Source organism: Neovison vison, chromosome 3 (assembly GCF_020171115.1).
Source record: "Neovison vison isolate M4711 chromosome 3, ASM_NN_V1, whole genome shotgun sequence".
Lineage (NCBI taxonomy): Eukaryota > Metazoa > Chordata > Mammalia > Carnivora > Mustelidae > Neogale > Neogale vison.
This window is the reverse complement of record NC_058093.1, coordinates 78,180,241-78,200,033: the sequence shown is the minus strand read 5'-3', so window position 1 is coordinate 78,200,033 and position 19,793 is coordinate 78,180,241. Positions and strand designations below refer to the sequence as shown.

Genomic DNA, 19,793 nt, shown 5'->3' with positions numbered 1-19,793 from the left:
ACACTTTGGAAGACAGTTTGGTGGTTTCTTACAAAATTAAACATACTTTTACCATATGATCCAGCAATCCCACTCTTTGGTACTTATCCAAGGGTGTTGAAAAATTATGTTCACACAAAAACTATACATGGATGTTTATAACAACTTTATTCATAATTGCTAAAACTTGGAAGCAACTAAGATGTCCTTCAGTAAGTGAATTGGTTGAATAACTCTGATACGTACAGACACTGGGATTTTCTTCAGTTCTCCAAACAACTGAGCTATAACGCCATGAAAACACATGGAACACAACAACCTTACATGCACGTTACTAAGTGCAGGAAACCAGTCTGAAAAGTTTGCATGCTATATGATTGCAATTATATAATATTCTAGAAAAAGCAAAACTGTGGAGATAATAAAAAGATCAGTGGTTGCCAGGTGTTGAGCGAGTGGAAGGGATGAAAAGGATTTCTAGGACGGTGAAAATACTCAGTATGATTCTCTAATGTTGGATGCATGTCGTTATACATTTGTCAAATCTACAGAATGTACAGAACTATGAGCAAATCCTAATGTAAATTATGGGCTCTCGGTGATAATGATATTCAGTGTAGATCAAATGTAACAAACATACCACTCTGGTAGGGGTTGTAGATAAAAGGGAAGGCTATCCATGTGTGGGAGCAAGTGCTATATAGGAAATTTCTGTATCTTCCCCGCAAGTCTGCTGTGAATATAAAACTGCTCTAAAAAAAGTTAAAAAAAACTTGGTTTTTGAAAACCTACAATTTCTCCCATTGATTCTTTTTTCCTTAACGTCCCCCTGTGTTCTCCATATTCTTGAGTTGAGCAACTGATTACTTCTGTCATTTTAAGTGGTTCTTCATAGGAAATGCTTTTTTTTCTTTTCTCTGAATATAACTGTCTTCTTTGATAATTATAATAATTGACAGCATGTTTAAAATAAAAATCATTCAGTTAGTATTCTGGGAAATTTTCAGGAATTAGCAAATTTCCTCTTGAAATTTCTTGGGTAATATCTCAAATTTGCTATTGCTAGTTTAGTAATGGCTTGAAAAGCTGATAACACTGAAATAATGAGACTAGTTATCCAAACATTGCTACATGTGAGATACCTATTTTAATGCATTGGCATCAGAGTTTAACCAAAAGTATTCCAAATTTAAAAATTAAGATAAAATTTGCTTATATTTCATAATAATATTCAAATATGAATTTTAAATTTTTATTCTGTAGTATTCTTGCAAGTTCTCCTCCAGAATTTATAGGCACTTTATGTGTAGTTCTGATCAAGTATTCATTAGGAAAAATGTATAAAATACTTTATTTATGAAAACCGTATTTTTAGGAATAATATGTAAATTTATTTTAGAAAATAAAATTTATTAAACTATTTATAAAACTGGTTTACCCTTCTTTATCCTTTTTTTTTTTTTTTTAGAAACTGTTTATTTTCCATCAACCTTATTTCCATTTTGTTTGCATTTGTGGTCACTCAGTGGCTATTCTTACCCATTCAGTGGGCTGAGCAGTGGGAGCTGCAGACCCGTCTTCAGTGGCCGGTTGGGCCCTCCACTTCCCTTCCTCAGTATGGAACTGCTGAGTAGGCACAGAGTGCATCTGCACACCTTCAGACTAGTCTGCAACTTCAGGTGGAGTGGCAGTGAACTCAGGACTAGAATTGAACTCAGTCAATTCACCCTGAAATTCCTCCTTGGTCACAGCCTTTTCATCAGAGGCCTGCCCTTTCTTTTCACTCTCTTTAAGGATCTCTGTAGAACTAGAGATCAGGGATGACCTCCCATGGGTGATCACAGGAAATGGTGCCACACATGGGCAGAAATTCCCTGGCCAGCATCCACCACATCAGGCACACTGACTGAGCTCCCTTTTTGTTTGCGAGGGATGGCAATGTCCACATAGTGCAGAGCAGAGTCTGCATTACACAGCGCAATGGTAGGCAGGTTAATATAAGATGCCTCTGTAAGAGCCTGGAGGTCAGCCCTGGGATCGGTAACCACCAAAAGTCTCAGCTCTCAGACAGCTGCCTGGATCTGGTTAGTGAAGTTTCCAAGAGTGAAGTGGCTGGCAATCAAGTTGTTGCAGTAGCAACAGCAACCTTCAGCACAGCTTGCTGGCCCGTATTCTTGGATGATATGACACTGACATTAGCTGGGTTTTCAATGGCAACGGTGGTACAAGCTGCCAGCGGAAGCTTCTCCTGGTTCTCTTCAGATTTATGATGTAGATGCCATCACTCTTCCTTTTGTAGATGTACTGTTCAATTTGGAAGTCAAGGTTGGTGCCACCTAAGTGGGTTCCTGCTGCAAGGAATTGGAGGATATCTTCTTCCTTCATTTGCAGGACATACGGGGCTCCAGACATTGTGAAAGTTTTCCTTTAAATTACAATGGAAATGCGAAACAATGCCTTATAGACCCTTCCCTGGGTAACATGGAAAGGGAAAACTGGTTTACTTTCAACTCAATGAATATTAGTGTTTTCAAATATTTCAGAATGACATGGGGATGTAGACATCACTCTATAAAATTATAGAGGTTTAAATTTCTGCAGTTTTACTTTTTAATTAATAATTATTTTAAAAAAAGATTTTACTTATTTATTTGACAGCGAGAGACACAGCAAGAGAGGGAACACAAGCAAGGGGAGTGGGAGAAGGAGAAGCAGGCTTCCTGCTGAGCAGGGAGCCTGATGCAGGGCTTGATCCCAGGATCCTGGGATCATGACCTGAGCCAAAGGCAGATACTTTTTAACAACTGAGCCACCCAGGCGCCCCGATTTTTTTAATTTATTTTTTATTTTTTAAAGAGATATTATTTGTTTACTTGAGAGAGACAGAGAGAGTGATCACATGGGAGCAGGGAGAGGAGCAGAGGGAGAAGTACACACCCCCCTGAGCAAGGAGCCCCCTGTGGGGCTTAATTCCAAGACTGAGAGATCTTGACCTGAGCCAAAGGCAGATGCTTAACCAACTGAGCCACCCAGGTGCCTCTAAATTATTGCAGATTAAAATATTAATATTCTGTCTCTTTCTTGGTATAGAATTTACATTTTTGAATAATGTTTTCTGTTAACCTGAGTTTTGTCTTTAAAAATGAATTTAGCTGAAGGCTGCATCTTGTTGAACAAAATAAACCTCCAACGACTTGCTTAATACAGAAAAAATTAACCTTCTATTTTGATACTCTTGCAGTCTGCATTTTACTTGAGTACCTTACCTGTAACTGTTTACAAACTTCAACTCACCCCTCTTATTCTACCTTTCTCTGGTTACCAGTGTGGTCATAGCTAATAAATTTTCATGGAATGAATATCAGCCAACTCAATCATAAATTCTTAAACAAATATGACAGGAAAGATAAAAGAAGCAAGAAAAGAAGCTTCAGCTCTCAGCTTACAGCTATGGATGTGGTTAATCTTAAGTCCCGTCCAAGCTGCCTTTCAAATTAATATCAAAGACGAGTAGACAGAGTATATTTTAGCTTCCCCATCATGTTCTCTGTCAATCTCTCTCTCTCTTTTCTTTTTAGTATAACACCATGTCAACATCCTGGATGCTCAATAGGGCTTTTGGGTTATCTTATGTTCTTTACCAATTTCTTGATGAAATTGGCTCCAACTTCTAATCCAGTGTTCTTTTTCATGACTTCAGTTTTACGAAATGAGTTACTACTGGCTTGAGTTCTAGATGTTATTTTATCCTCTTTGTCTATTATACTATTTGTCTTCTGCCTCTATTAATTCTTTTCCTATACCATGTTGTCCAATTATTCCATTTCTCAATTACCACCATTGCCCAATTTTATTCTGCTTCTAAATCATCATCAAAATGGTCTCTAGAAAATTTTTATTGCATATATAGGACAAAAAAGAGTTTCTATCACAGGACAGCATACCATTTTTTTAAATTAATTAATTAATTTATTTAATTTTTTATAAACATATAATATATTTTTATCCCCAGGGGTACAGGTCTGTGAATCGCCAGGTTTACACACTTCACAGCACTCACCATAGCACACACCCTCTCCAATGTCCATAACCCCACCCCCCTTCTTACAACCCTCCTCCCCCCAGCAACCCTCAGTTTGTTTTGTGAGATTAAAAGTCACTTATGGTTTGTCTCCCTCCCAGTCCCATCTTGTTTCATTTATTCTTCTCCTACCCCCTTAACCCCCCACGTTGCATCTCCACTTCCTCATATCAGGGAGATCATATGACAGTTGTCTTTCTCCGATTGACTTATTTCGCTAAGCATGATACCCTCTAGTTCCATCCACATTGGCACAAATGGCAAGATTTCATTTCTTTTGGTGGCTTCATAGTATTCCATTGTGTATATATACCACATCTTCTTTATCCATTCATCTAATTTCTTACTTTCTTAATTTCTTAATTTTTTCTCTCTTAATTTCTTACTTTATTTTCTTAATTCTTCTTGGCTAACCCTTTTATTCTTTTTTTTTTTCCCAATTTATTTATTTTCAGAAAAACAGTATTCATTATTTTTTCACCACACCCAGTGCTCCATGCAAGCTGTGCCCTCTATAATACCCACCACCTGGTACCCCAGCCTCCCACCCCCCCGCCACTTCAAACCCCTCAGACTCTTTTTCAGAGTCCATAGTCTCTCATGGTTCACCTCCCCTTCCAATTTACCCAAATTCCCTACTCCTCTCTATCGCCCCTTGTCCTCCATGCTATTGGTTATGCTCCACAAATGAGTGAAACCATATGATAATTGACTCTCTCTGCTTGACTGATTTCACTCAGCATAATCTCTTCCAGTCCCGTCCATGTTGACAGCATACCATTTAAAATAAGATTGTAGATATTTATATCTGTTAGATTTTCCTCCATGATAAATCACCTCAAAACTTTAAGGTAATAATCATTTTATGATTTCTCCTGAGTCTGTGGGTTGGCCATGTAGTTCTACAACCATCTGTGGGTTGGGTGTACTAGAATGGCCTTTCCCATCTCTTGGGCAGTTGATGTTGGCTCTTGGCTATGGTAATGGGGATGATTAGACCAGGCATCTTTTATCATCCAGCAGACTAGCCTTGGCTTTTAACATGAGGACAGCAACAGAATTCTGAAGAGTAACAAGAGATAAGCCTTTAATAAACAAGCACTTTTCAAATTTCTGCTTATGTCAGGTTTGCCATAGACCAAAGCAACACACATGACCAAGCCCAGAATCAGTGTGGGAGGGGAATACTCAAGTGCAAGGAAACAGGAAGAAGATTATTAAGCCAATTTCTAAACAACCTATGGAATATTGTTTAACTTCTGTATCTTCTTTCAATTAGTCAACTTTCTTCATAGGGCACATGTATCCGATTGAATTGCTGGGCTAACCTCTCTTTCTGTGACCTCTTCTCTTTCCACCCTGTCTCAGTAATGGTCTCGTAGTTATGACTGTAACCCTCAGCCATTAAGAAACCCCTGCTGAAATGCTGATGTTGTAGAACAGAGATAAGCCACTGCCACTGTGTGGTATCTGAATTCTTGACTTTCATAGTCCTAGACCATAATGAAGTGGTTGTTTTAAGCTGCTAAATTTTTTTTTTTTTTTTATTGTTATGTAGTAATAGTAAATATAATACACATGTTAAGAACAAAGTGAATGTTTAACACGATCTGTGCTATGGGGGTTTAGAGGAGGAAGCAGTCACCAAAAGTTTGGGTAGGGTGGTACTCCCCTTCCTGGTCCCTCACCCCCACGTTAAAGGCAGAGTTTGACAGGCAATACAGGACATGAACAATGAAAAAGGAAGAGCATGAAAACAAAGTTAGTGGCAAAGATCCTTGTTCTTTTTTCTTTAAAATTCTTTTCTTAGAATAATCACAATTAAAAATAAACCAGCTTACAAAGCACTAGAAAAAAGAATGAAAGCTGAATGGAGAAGAAATAAATTAAACTCCCATCTTAATTTCTGGGCTACGCTTCTGGGCATTTAAAGATGAAGCTATTGTGGTTGTTTGTGCATAGTACTTAATGGTCTTTAGGGAGACCAATAAACTGAAAAACAGACTGTAATAATTTTGAATCGGAGATCCACCAGGATAACTTAGTTACTTAAATTTCGTATTTCTTTAAAATTCTGAAACAAGGGCATTCTAAAATGTTCTCTTAAAAGAACATGAAAGTTTCATGGGAGAGCAAAGCAATTTGGTGAAAAGAGACTTATCTTTATGCCTTAACGTTTTTGGAAAACTCTCCAAACTGCTAAAACAACCAAAGATAAAAGCAAAAGAGAATATCTGGCCTTTATTTTGTGATAGGATTTTTTGAGAGGCACCATGTGTGGACATTGTAGGGAAAGGTATTGATGGTTGAGTCTTCTTCCTTGAGGTCCTTACAATGTCAGGAGATGCTTATACTGTAAAGGATGTTTGTACATTACTCAAAATAAAGCTAAAACCCAGAGTATCTATTTACATATACAGGACTATATTCTTTATTTTAGAAGGGGTTGCTGAAACAGCTTCCGTCCTCTCCGTCCTGCCATGTATTTTTTTGTCTCTTCTCTTCCCTTGCACCTCTCTGGACCTTCCCAGGACCCTTCAGTTCTCACACTGTGTCTGGGCTGATCAGTTCCTCTCTTCCCCTGCCACGTCTATCAGCACTGGTTTCTCTGAGTTTCCTTCAAGCTATCCATTGAACCTACTGATGGCTCCTTCACATGCGTCCAAACCTACGTTTCCTTAGTGAGGCATGGTGACCACATAGGTGTAATTTTCCAAGATAGTAGTATATAAACAATTTCATTATCTTCATGTATGCAAATTTTTCACAAATCCCAAGATTCTGATATTCAGTTACATCTCTCAGAACTTATGTAATTCTAAGAGGGACACCAAATCTCCCAGATCATGTATTTAGATTCCTTGTATGAAAAATTCTTATCCTCCATCCCTCATTTGCCTCTTCTTCTTCTTCTCCTCCTTGTTGTTGTTGTTATTTAATTAGCTTTCTGGTTATTCTGCAGCTTTCATTGAGACCTGACATTTGCTTTACTTTCTTTGTTTTTGCCCCAAATCTGGCATTTTCTCATCTATCCATCCATCCATCCATCCATCCATCCTGTTTATTATTTATGGGAATAGCTCATAGTATATGATAGCCTCATAGTTACTTGTGGTTCTCAAATTTGATACCTTTATTTCTTTTCAATTTAGTTACCTGGCATGTGGTGAACATTATGCTAAAGAAATAACAAAACTTAAAATTCAAATCAACTGTTAAAAAGTATCACTAGACTTTGGTAACAGATGAGATTATCTATCTATTATTAATAGTTCAAATTTCACTGTCCCTTGCTCTCCCGTTACCTTTAGGACCTTACAAGCATTCACCAGTTTAAGATTTCAGCCTTCTGAATATGGTGGGGTGGTGTCTCATATCTACCGCAGAAAAATATGGTCAGGGTTTTGTCAACCCTGGTTTTTTTCTGTCACTCTGTGAGCTTCTCAATCCCCTTTGCCTGAAGGGCTGTCAGTGCTCTACTGGCACGTACCTGCAGTGAAAACACCCATGTCCAAGCCAAGTCTTCACTTTCTTTGAACTTCCATAGCTGCCAAATCCAAAGTGGAAAAGAATGCAGCTGACTTGATTAGACTTTTGTCTTAGAGACTTAAGTAACATTCCTTATGTGTTGTCAGTTAGAAGATTAAATGTTTAGCAAGATATGCATTCTTATACATAACTATACAAGAAGTGATTCTATAAAAAAAAAACCTTTTTTAAAAGAAATTAATTTTGGAAATCTGTTTGGGGTCCACTTAATATCTGGTTTAATTATGACTAAGAAAAGTCATGCCATATAGAAACCAAATCTTAGATTTGTTAAAATGAATTTGAGGAATGCCTTAATAGAACTTTAGTTTGCAACTAGGATGGTTCTTAAAATATATTGAAAGAAGGAAGCCAGCTGCTAACACAAAGGAATACTACTCAGTAGTCACTGTGTAGGAGTTGTTATGAGGGCTAGAAAGGAGACAGTACAGATATTCAACAATTGCTTAAATCTTTACCAAGAAATACTTTGGGGGAATATGCCATACTTAAACTCTATCTAGAGATGATTCACATTTTAGTTTTAGAGAGTTATAAGCTGACGGTATTCTCTGCATAATTTGGTAACCTAGGAATGAATAAATTATTTGGGTCAGATTTAATGTGCATAAGTATTGAAAGTAAATGAAAAATTAATTTAAGACTAGGTTGTTTAAGAAATATAAGCTCACTTTGGAAACACATGATAGCATAACCTTTGAAAAGAGTAACCCCACCTTACTGTTTTCACAGATATTTTTATTTGTAAGCTGAGATGACTCTATGGTTACGCTATACTTATAGATTCAAAGTTGCTTTGATAAGTTTTTTTTTAAAGATTTTATTGATTTATTTATTTAGAGGGCACACACATGCAGAGGGTGGAACAGAAGGAGAGGGAGAGAGACTCTCAAGCAGACTCTGCATTGAGAATGGCACCTGATACAAAGCTCCACCTTACAATCCTGAAATCATGACCTGAGCCAAAATCAAGAGTTGGATGTTTAACTGACTAAGCCACCCAGGCGTCCCAAGTTTAATTTTTAATAAACATAAAAATGAACAACAGAAGGGACAGGAGAAGGGTAGTTTGGGGTAGAAAAGGCAGTTCTCATGCAGTTTTAAGGTAGTTTCATTTGAACTTACACGAACACCTGGGAGCATTCAGGGAAATACTCAAATCTGCAGATGCCACTAGATTTTCTGAGTGAAGACTCACCTACCTATTCAGTTCTCAAAAAACTTTTATTGGATACTTAACATATTGTAAGCATTGTATTAGATAACAGAGATGAAAGGATGAAGGAGATGCAGCCCCTGTCTCAAAGGGCACAATCCAAATGGTGGAGCCAAATTAGGTAAATATATAACCCCATCTATAGACCATCTAAGAGATGTACAAAAATGAATTAGTCAGTCTATATAATTATATATCTTTTTAGTATAAGATGCTGCTTGGCAGAACCTCTAAAGGAGTTTTCAAACCCAATACAGATTCTCTCCCACGAGTCTGACTCATCAAGAAGGATTATTCTGTCCTGTGTTAAGTGGAACCACATCATGCTATCTTGGAGCCCAAATTCCTTGAGTACATAGTTGGTAAAACAGCAATGGGCATTCTGTTTGATCTCTGCCAACCCCTCCCATTTTCCTGGTCTGGCTATAATGCTCCTCTGCACATTCCTGAGATAAGTATGTCTACCTTCTGATCTTTTAGTAATGAAAGAAACTTTAACCATAATAGGATTCAAGTGCACACTTGTCCAGTTTAATCCCTAGGTTTGATCCCAAGTTCCACCAGCAGGTGGTAGGGAAGTCAGAGTTAACCTGTTTATAATTGTTTTGGACAGAGACAGCAAAGCACAGTAATCATTGTGATAATTCTGGGTAAATAACAATTTCTATGTTTATAACACCTGTAGATATTGATCTCACTTACTTTATTTGACTTGTTAAATCTGTGTGTTTTTTTGAACCACATTTTTAATTTCCTAGAATTTTAAGCATCAGCATTATTATTATTGTTAAAAAATACTGTTTGTCAATGTGTACATGATTAGCTTTATTTAAAGCTTATCAAAACTAAATATGGTCTTTATATCCAAGAAGAGTATAACTTAAAGGATTGAAAGCATAATTCATATGTGCTAATATTAATATCCAGGAAGATTTTCTTTCTAGAATAAAAAAATTTGAGAATATTAGTTATCCATTTTCTATTTCATTTCTTATTCTGCAAATGAACTAAAGGGGACAGAGATTTATTGACCATTGTGATCTCCACATCTTTGGAGACATTCAATTGCTTTTGGCATCCATCACCCCTGGATCCCTGAGGTCCTTTAGCAACCTCTGTGACATGGAAACGAATGAACAAACATCAAACACCTATTTTTTTTTCCGGCTCTTTTTCCAAATAATTTTATACAAGTCCCTGCATGTACAAGTTTAAAAGTGAAGAAAACAAAGGTTAATTAGAAGTAGAACATCAAGCTAATTTTCCTTAACTGGGAAACTTTCTGCATGTGTATGGGCCTATAACTACATTTTATATTTTATTTTTTAAAGATTTTTTTTTATTATTTATTTTCCAGAGAGAGAGAGAGTACACACAAACAGGCAGAGGCAGGGAGAGAAGCAGGCTCCCTGCCAAGCAAGAAGCCCAATGCGGGACTCGATCCCAGGACCCTGGGTTCATGACCTGAGCCGAAGGCAGCGGCTTAACCAACTGAGCCACCCAGGTGTCCCATGTAACTACATTTTTTAAAAAAGATTTATTTATTTATTTGAGAGAGAGCCAGTGAAAGAGAGCACGAGTGGGGGTGTCGTGGGGAGGTGGGATTGAGGGGAGAGACATTGGGTTCCTGTTCTGCTTCTCCCTCGCCCTCTGTCTTTGCGCCTACTTGGGCTTGCTCTCTCTCTAATAAATAAATAAAATTAAAAAAATAAAATTTAATGTTAGGAAATAAAGTTAGCTTATCTTTACCTATTTCAATCAATATATTTGATAGATAGAATATTTGGCATTAGGCACGTAGTGTTAACTTGAAATCTGAAAAAAATATTTCCTTTCTGAACTCTGATGATGTGTCATCATAAATTATGTTGTTGAAAAATCATTTGATGGAAGATAGAGATGGCTTTTGTATCTTCTCAAATCCCCACATAGGAATAACCTGGCAGCTAGAGAGAGAAACAAAAGTGTTCATGGACAATATTCATAATAAAATTAGGTGGCATGATGGTCTCTTGAATTCCAAAAGTACAAGTAGGTACAAACCACCAAGAGTAACAACACAAAGATACTGTCTTATGTTCAGGAGAAAGCAGAGGAAAACAATGGTGAGTCTGAAGGACCTGAGAACAGGAGATCTTAAAATAACCAACTAATATCCACTTGAAAATATGGTGGGGGCAATCTGAGAACTGCAGCTGATAATGGAAATGGGTTTTATCCACTGTCAGAAGTGCTGGAGCATAACAAATAGCATGGAGGACAAGGGGTGTTAGAGAGGAGAAGGGAGTTGGGAGAAATTGGAAGGGGAGGTGAACCATGAGAGACTATGGACTCCGAAAAACAATCTGAGGGGTTTGAAGTGGCGGGGGGTGGGAGGTTGGGGTACCGGGTGGTGGGTATTATGGAGGGCACGGCTTGCATGGAGCACTGGGTGTGGTGAAAAAATAATGAATGCTGTTTTTCTGAAAATAAATAAATTAATTTATAAAAAAAAAAAAAAAAGAAGTGCTGGGGGGACACCTGGGTGGCTCAGTCAGTTACCTGTTTGCCTTCAGCTTACGTCATGATTCCAGGGTCCTGAGATCGAATCCTGCATCTGCTCTTTGCTTGGTGGGGAGCCTACTTCTCCCTCTGCCTGCCACTCCCCTCTGTCTCTCTCTTTGACAAATAAATAAAATCTTAAAAAAAAAAAAAGAGAGAGAGAGAGAGTGTGCTAGGACCTTCACAGTAAGGCCTAAAGTGTTCGAGAAGTCTAGGGCCTTTGGACTCTTAAAATTGACTGTCTAGAATTTCCTTTCAACACAAGATCCCACTCCAAGGAGAAACTGTATGGAGTGGATTAAAAACTGGCATACAGAGAGACAACCAGGGGACCAAAGGGCAATGTTTAGACAAGATTGAGCGAGGAGAAAGAGACAGGAAATCTCAGCAAGTTGCCTTATTATTTAACAGTATACAAACAACATTACATAGAGCTCTAAAATTAAAAGAAAAGCTGAATTCTAAAAATTTATGAAAATCAATTTTACATAAACTATCCAGAAACTATTGAGGTTAAGTCTCCAAAAGTTGTTATAGAAATAAAAAAGAATAAAAAGAATATCATTTTTACAGATAATATAAGCCTGCTAAGAAGACATGTCCTTAAAGGAGGTGGAAGTCATAACCTACTAATTAAAAATAAGTTAATAGACATTAAGAAAATGATACAAGTTATGAAAAACAATGTAAGTAAGACTTAGAAATCTAAGAAAGTGATAGAATGTAAGAAAGAATTGGAAATCGAAGAAAAATCATTTTAGAAATGACGATTAAATTGAAGGACTACAAGACTAAATAAACATAACAAATAGTGCTATAAGAGAACTATAAGACAAAAAGAGAAAAATTGTTTAAATTGAATAAATTTAAAATAAAAAATTTGAGAGAAAGTGACAGATATTGAAGATAGAAAAAGAAAGTCTAATATAGGAATAACAACAGTCTGTTAAGAAGAAAAATAAAAGCAAGGGAAGAATAAATACAAGAAAATGAAATTTAAGAAAAGTTTCCTAAAATTACAAAATATATATCTGAAAGTAAATTTTAAAAAGAGCTTAAAAGTATGTGAGAATATTGATCCATATGACTGCCACTAAGAAATACTCTAGCGAAATTACTAAAAAAAGAGGAAATCCTATATTTCCTAACTAACTGAGCATTAGAGGCCTAGAAATTATGTATTTTTGTTTGATTGATAAAACTTACATTTGATTAAATAGAAGTATGTAAAAGTGTGAATGTGACAGACTTGTTCCTGAAATTGAATCCAAAAAAGGAATATTTCATTTATCTATTGCTGGATAGCAAACCACAACAAAACTTAGTAGCTAAAATCATCAACTACATCTATTTTGCTCAAGGATCTGCAATTTGGGCCTTCATTGGGTTGGCTCACTTTTATTCTACTTAGTCTCATGTGGTCAAGCTCAAAGGCAAAGGAGTTGGAATCACTGAAGATTTACTTATTCAATCATATGTCTGGCAGTTGATGCTGGCTGATAGCTCAAATATAAATTTTTTCATGTGGACTGGACTTCCTTACAACACGGTAGCTGGGTTCCAAGAGTAGCATTCCAAATGGGAGAGATCCAGGTGGAGGCCCATTGCCATTATGATCTAGTCTTGGGTGTCATTTAGCATCATTTCTACTACATTTCTATTTACAGAGGCACTCACAAAGGGAGTTCACCCAAGTTCAGAGGAGAAACTAACTTTCCATCTTTCAGTGGGGGAATGTCAAAGTGCTGGATATTTTTGTGTTCCTAACAAATATTGTTGAGCTTTGTTTTACAATGCAGTAAAGTTACTCGAAAACAGTTTAATTCTGTCAAATCTTACTTTTAAGATATGTTAAGAGTTCTCAGTCTAAGGCTATTCATTCTCCAATAATGTGGGAAGATCTTTTTGTAACCTCTACCTAATGTCCTGTGAAGCATGAAGTCTTCCATTCTGGCTGGTGGGAGCCCACGATATTTCTGGTCCTGTATGAATTCTGGGCAGAGGCACAGCTAATCCTCTTGGTAATTCTTTTCTTGCCCTCACGTAGTTTCCTTACATTAATGGTTGGTTAGTACTCAGTAAATGCTTGACAGGGACCCTCTCCTGTTTTCTGGAGTTGTTTCTCTGCACAACTCTTTTCCCTATGGAGTTCTGCCCTTCAAGCTGCCTTGGTTACCTAGGAGTCTGAGTTCTGTCTTCTCAAGTCAGGGAGTCAACTGGGCTTTTCCTGGATCCCCCTCTTATGCTGCAGCATGGGAACCCTCTCAAAGCTGGAGCAACAGTGTAGGGAATACCTCATTTGTTCCCCAACTCTTGTCATCCGTACCCTGAGCCCTCATTGCCTAACATTCTGTTCCCTGAAGACCAGTATTTGAGATGTTTTGCCCATTTTTTGGATATTTTAGGCAAGGGGATAAGTTATATTCCTGTCTCCATCTTGACTGGAAGTGGAAGTCCTGCTTGGCTGCCTTTGAGTTATGCCTTAGTTTATCTGTGCCTCCTGCAAAGACTTTTACATCCATAAATATTTAGAGAATGTTCTCAAAGCACAGTAAATACCTGTGTGCCTACCTAATGTTTCCCTGATATTAAACCATTCATGCTTTGAGTGTTTTTCACTGATCTTGTCAAATCACTAAACTGACCCTCTCATTTTTTATTTCTGTCCCAATCTTTAAAGAATGTTATATTATTTTTCTACTGCTGCTGTAATCAATTATCACAAACTTTGCAGCTTGAAACAACCGAAATTTATTCTCTTGCAGTCTGTAGGCCAAAGGTCTGGTCCCAGAGAGGCTTGGCTGTTTCCTTTGCTGCAAGTTTCAAGGCTGAAATTAAAGTCAGCAGGCCTGTGTTCCCACCTGGAGGCTCTCAGGTTGGAATCTGTTCCCAGGCTTATTTGCATTGTTGGCAGAATTCAGTTCCACGCTGTGGTAGGACTGAGGTCCCTATTTCCTTCTGATTGTCAGCTGAAAGCTGGCCTCATCTGGAGCCCTTCTTCTAGTCCTTGCTCATAGCCCCTGAATCTCAGAACAAGCGATGATGCCTTGAATTCTTCTCGTGCTGTGGTGATTCTGTTCTGTCTTTTCCTGCCACAATTTTCTGACACAGTCTTTTGCCTTCCTATTCTAATTTTAAGGTTTGGGCCAATTTGGACATTCTAGGAAAATCTCTCTATTTTAAGGTTCATAATCTTAATAATATCTTCAAAGTTCCCTTTGCCATGTAACACAATATATTCATAGGTTCTAGGGAGTAAGGTGTAGATATCTTAGAGGATGGACACTATTCTGCTACCACAGAAATAAGTTGTAATTGTTTTTATTATAGGTTCTATTTCTCTGATGTTTTTGAAAGAAGTCACTGCATATTTTTGGATCTTTATTTCCCTTGGGGGCCTTTTTGCTTTCTGAGGACTTGGGTCTTTTCCTTTGCCAGATTCTTAAGCCTCAGTCACGCTTTCTAATCAGGCGATAACTAAACATCTTCTTCTTTACACATCCTCTCTTTAAGAGCAAATAGACCTGAGTCCATCTCCTTTTCCCATTTATATACTTTCAGTCTGATCTCCAAAATCTCATCCTTTTCTCCTAGGTCAATCTCTTGCTTGCTTCTTGCCTTTCTTCATTGTTCTTTCATTATCATCCTTCTGTATAAGCATATTTTTTTTGTACAGCTAATTCAATCTATTCTTTTTTGAGCAAATAAGAGCTCCAGAGACAGATTTTTCCAGGAACAGCGGTTCTTTTAAATTGCCTACATAGCTGTTGTATTTCCAATAATTTTGCTGATATATATATATATTTTTTTCAACTGAAGAAGATGGCATATTTCCTATATAATAAGGTCTCATAGTCATGGATTATAAAATTAATAAATTAGATCCAATTTAAAACTATTATTATGGGTGTGTGTGTGTGTGTGGTGACTTCTAGTCTGTTGACAACCTTAATGAACAAGAGCATTTAGCCTGGGTAGCTCGGTTGGTTAAGCATCTGCCTTCAGGTCAGGTCATGATCCCAGGGTCCTAGGATTGAGCACCATGTCCAGCTCTCTGCTCAGTGGAGAGCCTGCTTCTGCCTCTGCCTGCTGCTCCTCCTGTTTCTGAGCACACACACACACTCTCTCTCTCAATCTTTCTCTGACAAATAAATAAGTAAAATATTTTTTTTTTAAAAGGATATAGCCTTTCACCTGTGGGTAAAGCTACTATAAGCTGCTGGGACACTACAGTGCCAGAATCCCACTTAACTCTTTCTAAACTCTTAAACTTTAGAGCCACCTAACCTGGTCACACCAGAAACCTCAACATTGAAGTGCTCTTTTGGTCTTCCTATGATAGTCCATCCTTGTTCCTATTTATCAAGGATTCTTGTGTTTTATTCTATTGATGAATTAGCAAATATTTATTATTCTATTATCTTTCTGAATCCAGAGCTAACTGAGACATAGACTAGGGAGCAGACAAAAATGAAGATATCAGCTTCATAACAGGTGAAACTGGATTGAAGATTGTAGTGTAAATGTACTGTCATAATGAGTTTCTTTCTTTTTTTTTTTTTTTAAAGATTTTATTTATTTGACAGAGAGAAATCACAAGCAGGCAGAGAGGCAGGCAGAGAGAGAGAGAGGGGAGAAAGCAGTCTCCCTGCAGAGCAGAGAGCCCGACGCGGGGCCCGATCCCAGAACCCTGGGACCATGACCTGAGCCGAAGGCAGAGGCTTTAACCCACTGAGCCACCCAACTGAACATGTGAAGTCAAGCAAACTCATTTATTTCCCCAGATGCATTAATTAGTTACATCATTCCTCTTCTTATGGGGAGAAGGAGTGAGTGATGAGGGAGTTGAGAGACTCAGGAAAATATTAGATGAGAGGAATAAGGTTTCCCCCTCTCCTCACCAATTTATAGGGGTGTGTTTATCATATCCCACCCCCCAACCATATAAGTCAGTGAAAGCTGATATAATGTCTTGGGTAGTTAACTATTAGGTTGAATTTGCTCCTGTTAGTCTGAAGATGTCCCACTGGATCTCTTCCCAGGTGAGTGCTGTCCTTTGTGTTTATAGACTATTATGTTCTTAGAGACAAGGCCTCTGGGTTCAGAGATGGAGAACAATGTGTGTGAAAGGGGTAATGTGCCTTAACAAATGTTAAGGAACAAATGTTCCTTCTCTGACTCATTTTTTGATTCCCTCTTTCTTTTTCTCATTGGGTCAGGCATAAAATCTCTACTACCCTGCCCAGGGGCACAATTTATCTAAAATACCTCCATTGGGGGCTCCTGGGTGGCTCAGTGGGTTGAGCCGCTGCCTTCGGCTCAGGTCATGATCTCGGGGTCCTGGGATCGAGTCCCGCATCGGGCTCTCTGCTCAGCAGGGAGCCTGCTTCCTCCTCTCTCTCTCTCTCTGCCTGCCTCTCTGCCTACTTGTAATCTCTGTCTGTCAAAAAAAAAAAAAATCTTAAAATACCTCCATTGGGCTGTGATTATTTAATTGGACTCACTTGATTTGGCCTGTCCTATTTTTGCCTGTATTTTGCACAAAGAAAAGTGGGAACTACCTGACTTTTGTCAGCATCATCATCATTTCATAACAAAAACCAAAACTGAAATAATCTAAAACTACAGTACCTCTCAATTTTGACACATGGAACCTGATGGTGTAAAGAAAAGCATCGTACATACAGATATCCCTCACTATTCAGATCTCATTATCCAAACATCTGCTCTATATTCCTGCAAAATTGTACCCATACTTCATTCTTTGAACTGAAAGTCTGCTATAATGAATATATTTGTGCACCAGCAAAATCATTTTAATTGGACAGGACTCAGGGAGAGAAGATGTAAAACATGCTACATCTATCTAGCTGTTCTCCCAACAAGATCTTAACATGTGTACTTGTGTTGTCCCACGTGTTTGCACTATTGCTATTAACTTTATTACTTTTTCCCCTGTGAGTTCAGCCTTTACAGTCATTGCTGCTGTAAAGTGCCTGTAAGTACAACTAACATAGGGTTTAAATTAGATACCAAGTGTTAATTTTATTTGAAGTCAGAGGGATGGTTAGTTAGCATTTGAAATACTCCCATCAGGCGTACACTCAGACAAGCAGTTAGTTAGCATTTGAAAGAATCTAATCAGGAGACCATTTTCCTGAGGCACCTGCTTCTAGGACTCTCACTATCTAGATCTTGATCACTACGAGTAGGTGTCCTAATTATAACTTATGCAACATTGAGATGAGTTTTCATTGGTGAAATGAGAATGTCTAAGATATATGGGCTGGTTTGAAATATTGCATAGGTACCTGTGACTTACATAAAGAGAGACAGAATTTCCCATGAACCAAGCAGCCTAGACTAGTGGTTCTTGATTAGGGGGCAAGATTTGGCAATGTCAACATTTTTGGTTTTCTTAACTGGGAAAAGGGGCTGCTACTGACATCTAGTGGGTAGATGCTAGGGATGTTGCTGAAAATTCCACAATGCACAGAAACTTCCCACCCCTTACCTCCTCCCCCTCAACAAAGAATTATTGGCCCAAAATATTAGTAATGTCAACATTAGAAACCATAGCTTACATTCTTCAGAGTGCTTCCCTAGGTCTATCTATTTCTTTCTTTGGGTATCTATTAACTGAGGAGTCTGTCTTTTGCTTCTGACTAGAAATTTAGTTGACACCTGCTACTAAAATATTGATGCAATTCCCTCCAGTAAACATTTCATGGAAGGTGCTAGTTGGAGTTCCTGTGAGGTCAGAGAACTGGAGCTTAACTATTTCTGTGCCTGCTTGGTAATATGTGTTTGAATGTGTTGTAGGATTCAGTCTGAGACTTACTCTCATTGTAATAGAACACCTGATGTGTTAAGAGATCCTCAGAACATAGACCTGCAGTTTTTACCTCCCTCTCAGTATTTTTTTTTCCTCCCTCTCAGTATTAATACTATTTATATTTATCAAAATAGCCTAATAATTGTGCATACCTAATTTTGCTTAGGTTAGTTCCTGAAGGGCAAGATATCGCTTCAACCTTCTGTGACCTTTACTACCCAGGATCTTGAGGAGCCTTTTTTTTTTTTTAAGTTAACATGTAACGTATTATTTGCCCCAGGGATACAGGTCTGTGAATCATCAGGCTTACACACTTCACAGCTTTGAGGAGATTTTAACATGCTTAAATATTTGTGCATACACTGAGTAGTTCCTATTGAGCTTCTTTTTTGTACCAGACATTGTTATAGTTCCTATGGATGTAATGGTAAGCAAAATAGACATAGAATTGCTTTCCTGTGGATTATATTAGAAATATGTCTGAGTTCCAATTGGGAACATAGCGAAATTAGCCTTTTGCTAATAGGCAAGTTATTTCCAAAGCAAAATGGAAGAGTGAGGAGGATCCCATGCTATTGTCAATTTTTCCAACTTAAATTCTACTCCCAGAACAAAGTTTTCCTTAAATTTTGATGAAAACCTTTGGTTATAAAATATCTGAGTGGGAGACAAGCCATGAGAGATTCTGGACTCTGGGAACCAAACTGAGGGAGACAGAAGAGAGGAGGGTGGGGGAATACGGTAACTGGGTAATGAGTATTAAGGAGGGCACATGTGATTGTGAGCACTGTTTGTCTTATGCAACTAATGAATCATTGAACACTACATCAAAAACTAATGATGTGCTATATGCTGGCTAATTGAACATAATAATAAAAATTTTTAAAAATATCTGAGCTAATAACTCATAAGTTAGAGAATCTATAGGTAAAAGAGCTGGAAATCCTTGGTACATGATATAGAAAATGCAACAAAATATTTAATAAAGTCTCTTGGTTCTCCTCTTGCTTCAATTTCACTTCTACAAACCACCACTGTAGTGTTTTCAAAGTCCATCACATTAATGTGCACTTCTGTCTCTTCCCTAGATTTTGAACTGTTTCAAGGTGGGAATGGCCCACTTCCAGTACTTGGAGTTATGTTTAAAAGGTGGATGAATAAACTGATATCATCATTTATTCCTATATCCAGAAAAGGTACATATCATTTGTATTTATGATTTCTACAGATTGTTTAACATTCAGAAGAAATGGATGAGTGTTAGTTGTAGAAATTTCAAATGGAAAAAGCAAATAGGCAATATAATGGTCAAGGTGTCTACTTGAGAAAGACTAGCTGATTGTTGGGCAAGAGGACTTGCAGGTGTCATTTATTATCTTGATAAGTATGTAATCCTAAATCTGGTATAGTTAACTCTGAGAGTGGATGTGCTAGCCACTGTTGCGATGAATTTCCATTAACCAGACTCATGAGACTAGTGTATTGCATGCATAGTTAATAGTTATAGCATACAATATTGTTAGTGTAACAATATTCACAAGTATTGGCATGATCAGAGTATTGACAGTAGGCACATCCATTTGGAATCAGAA

The 19,793-nt window shown here is 37.7% G+C and overlaps 1 pseudogene; it reads right to left on the bottom strand.

Annotated features, from left to right (window-relative positions):
- Positions 1-1,497: 1,497 nt before the first annotated feature.
- On the bottom strand, positions 1,498-2,391 carry LOC122901856 (annotated as a pseudogene).
- Between the last annotated feature and the right edge of the window lie 17,402 nt (positions 2,392-19,793).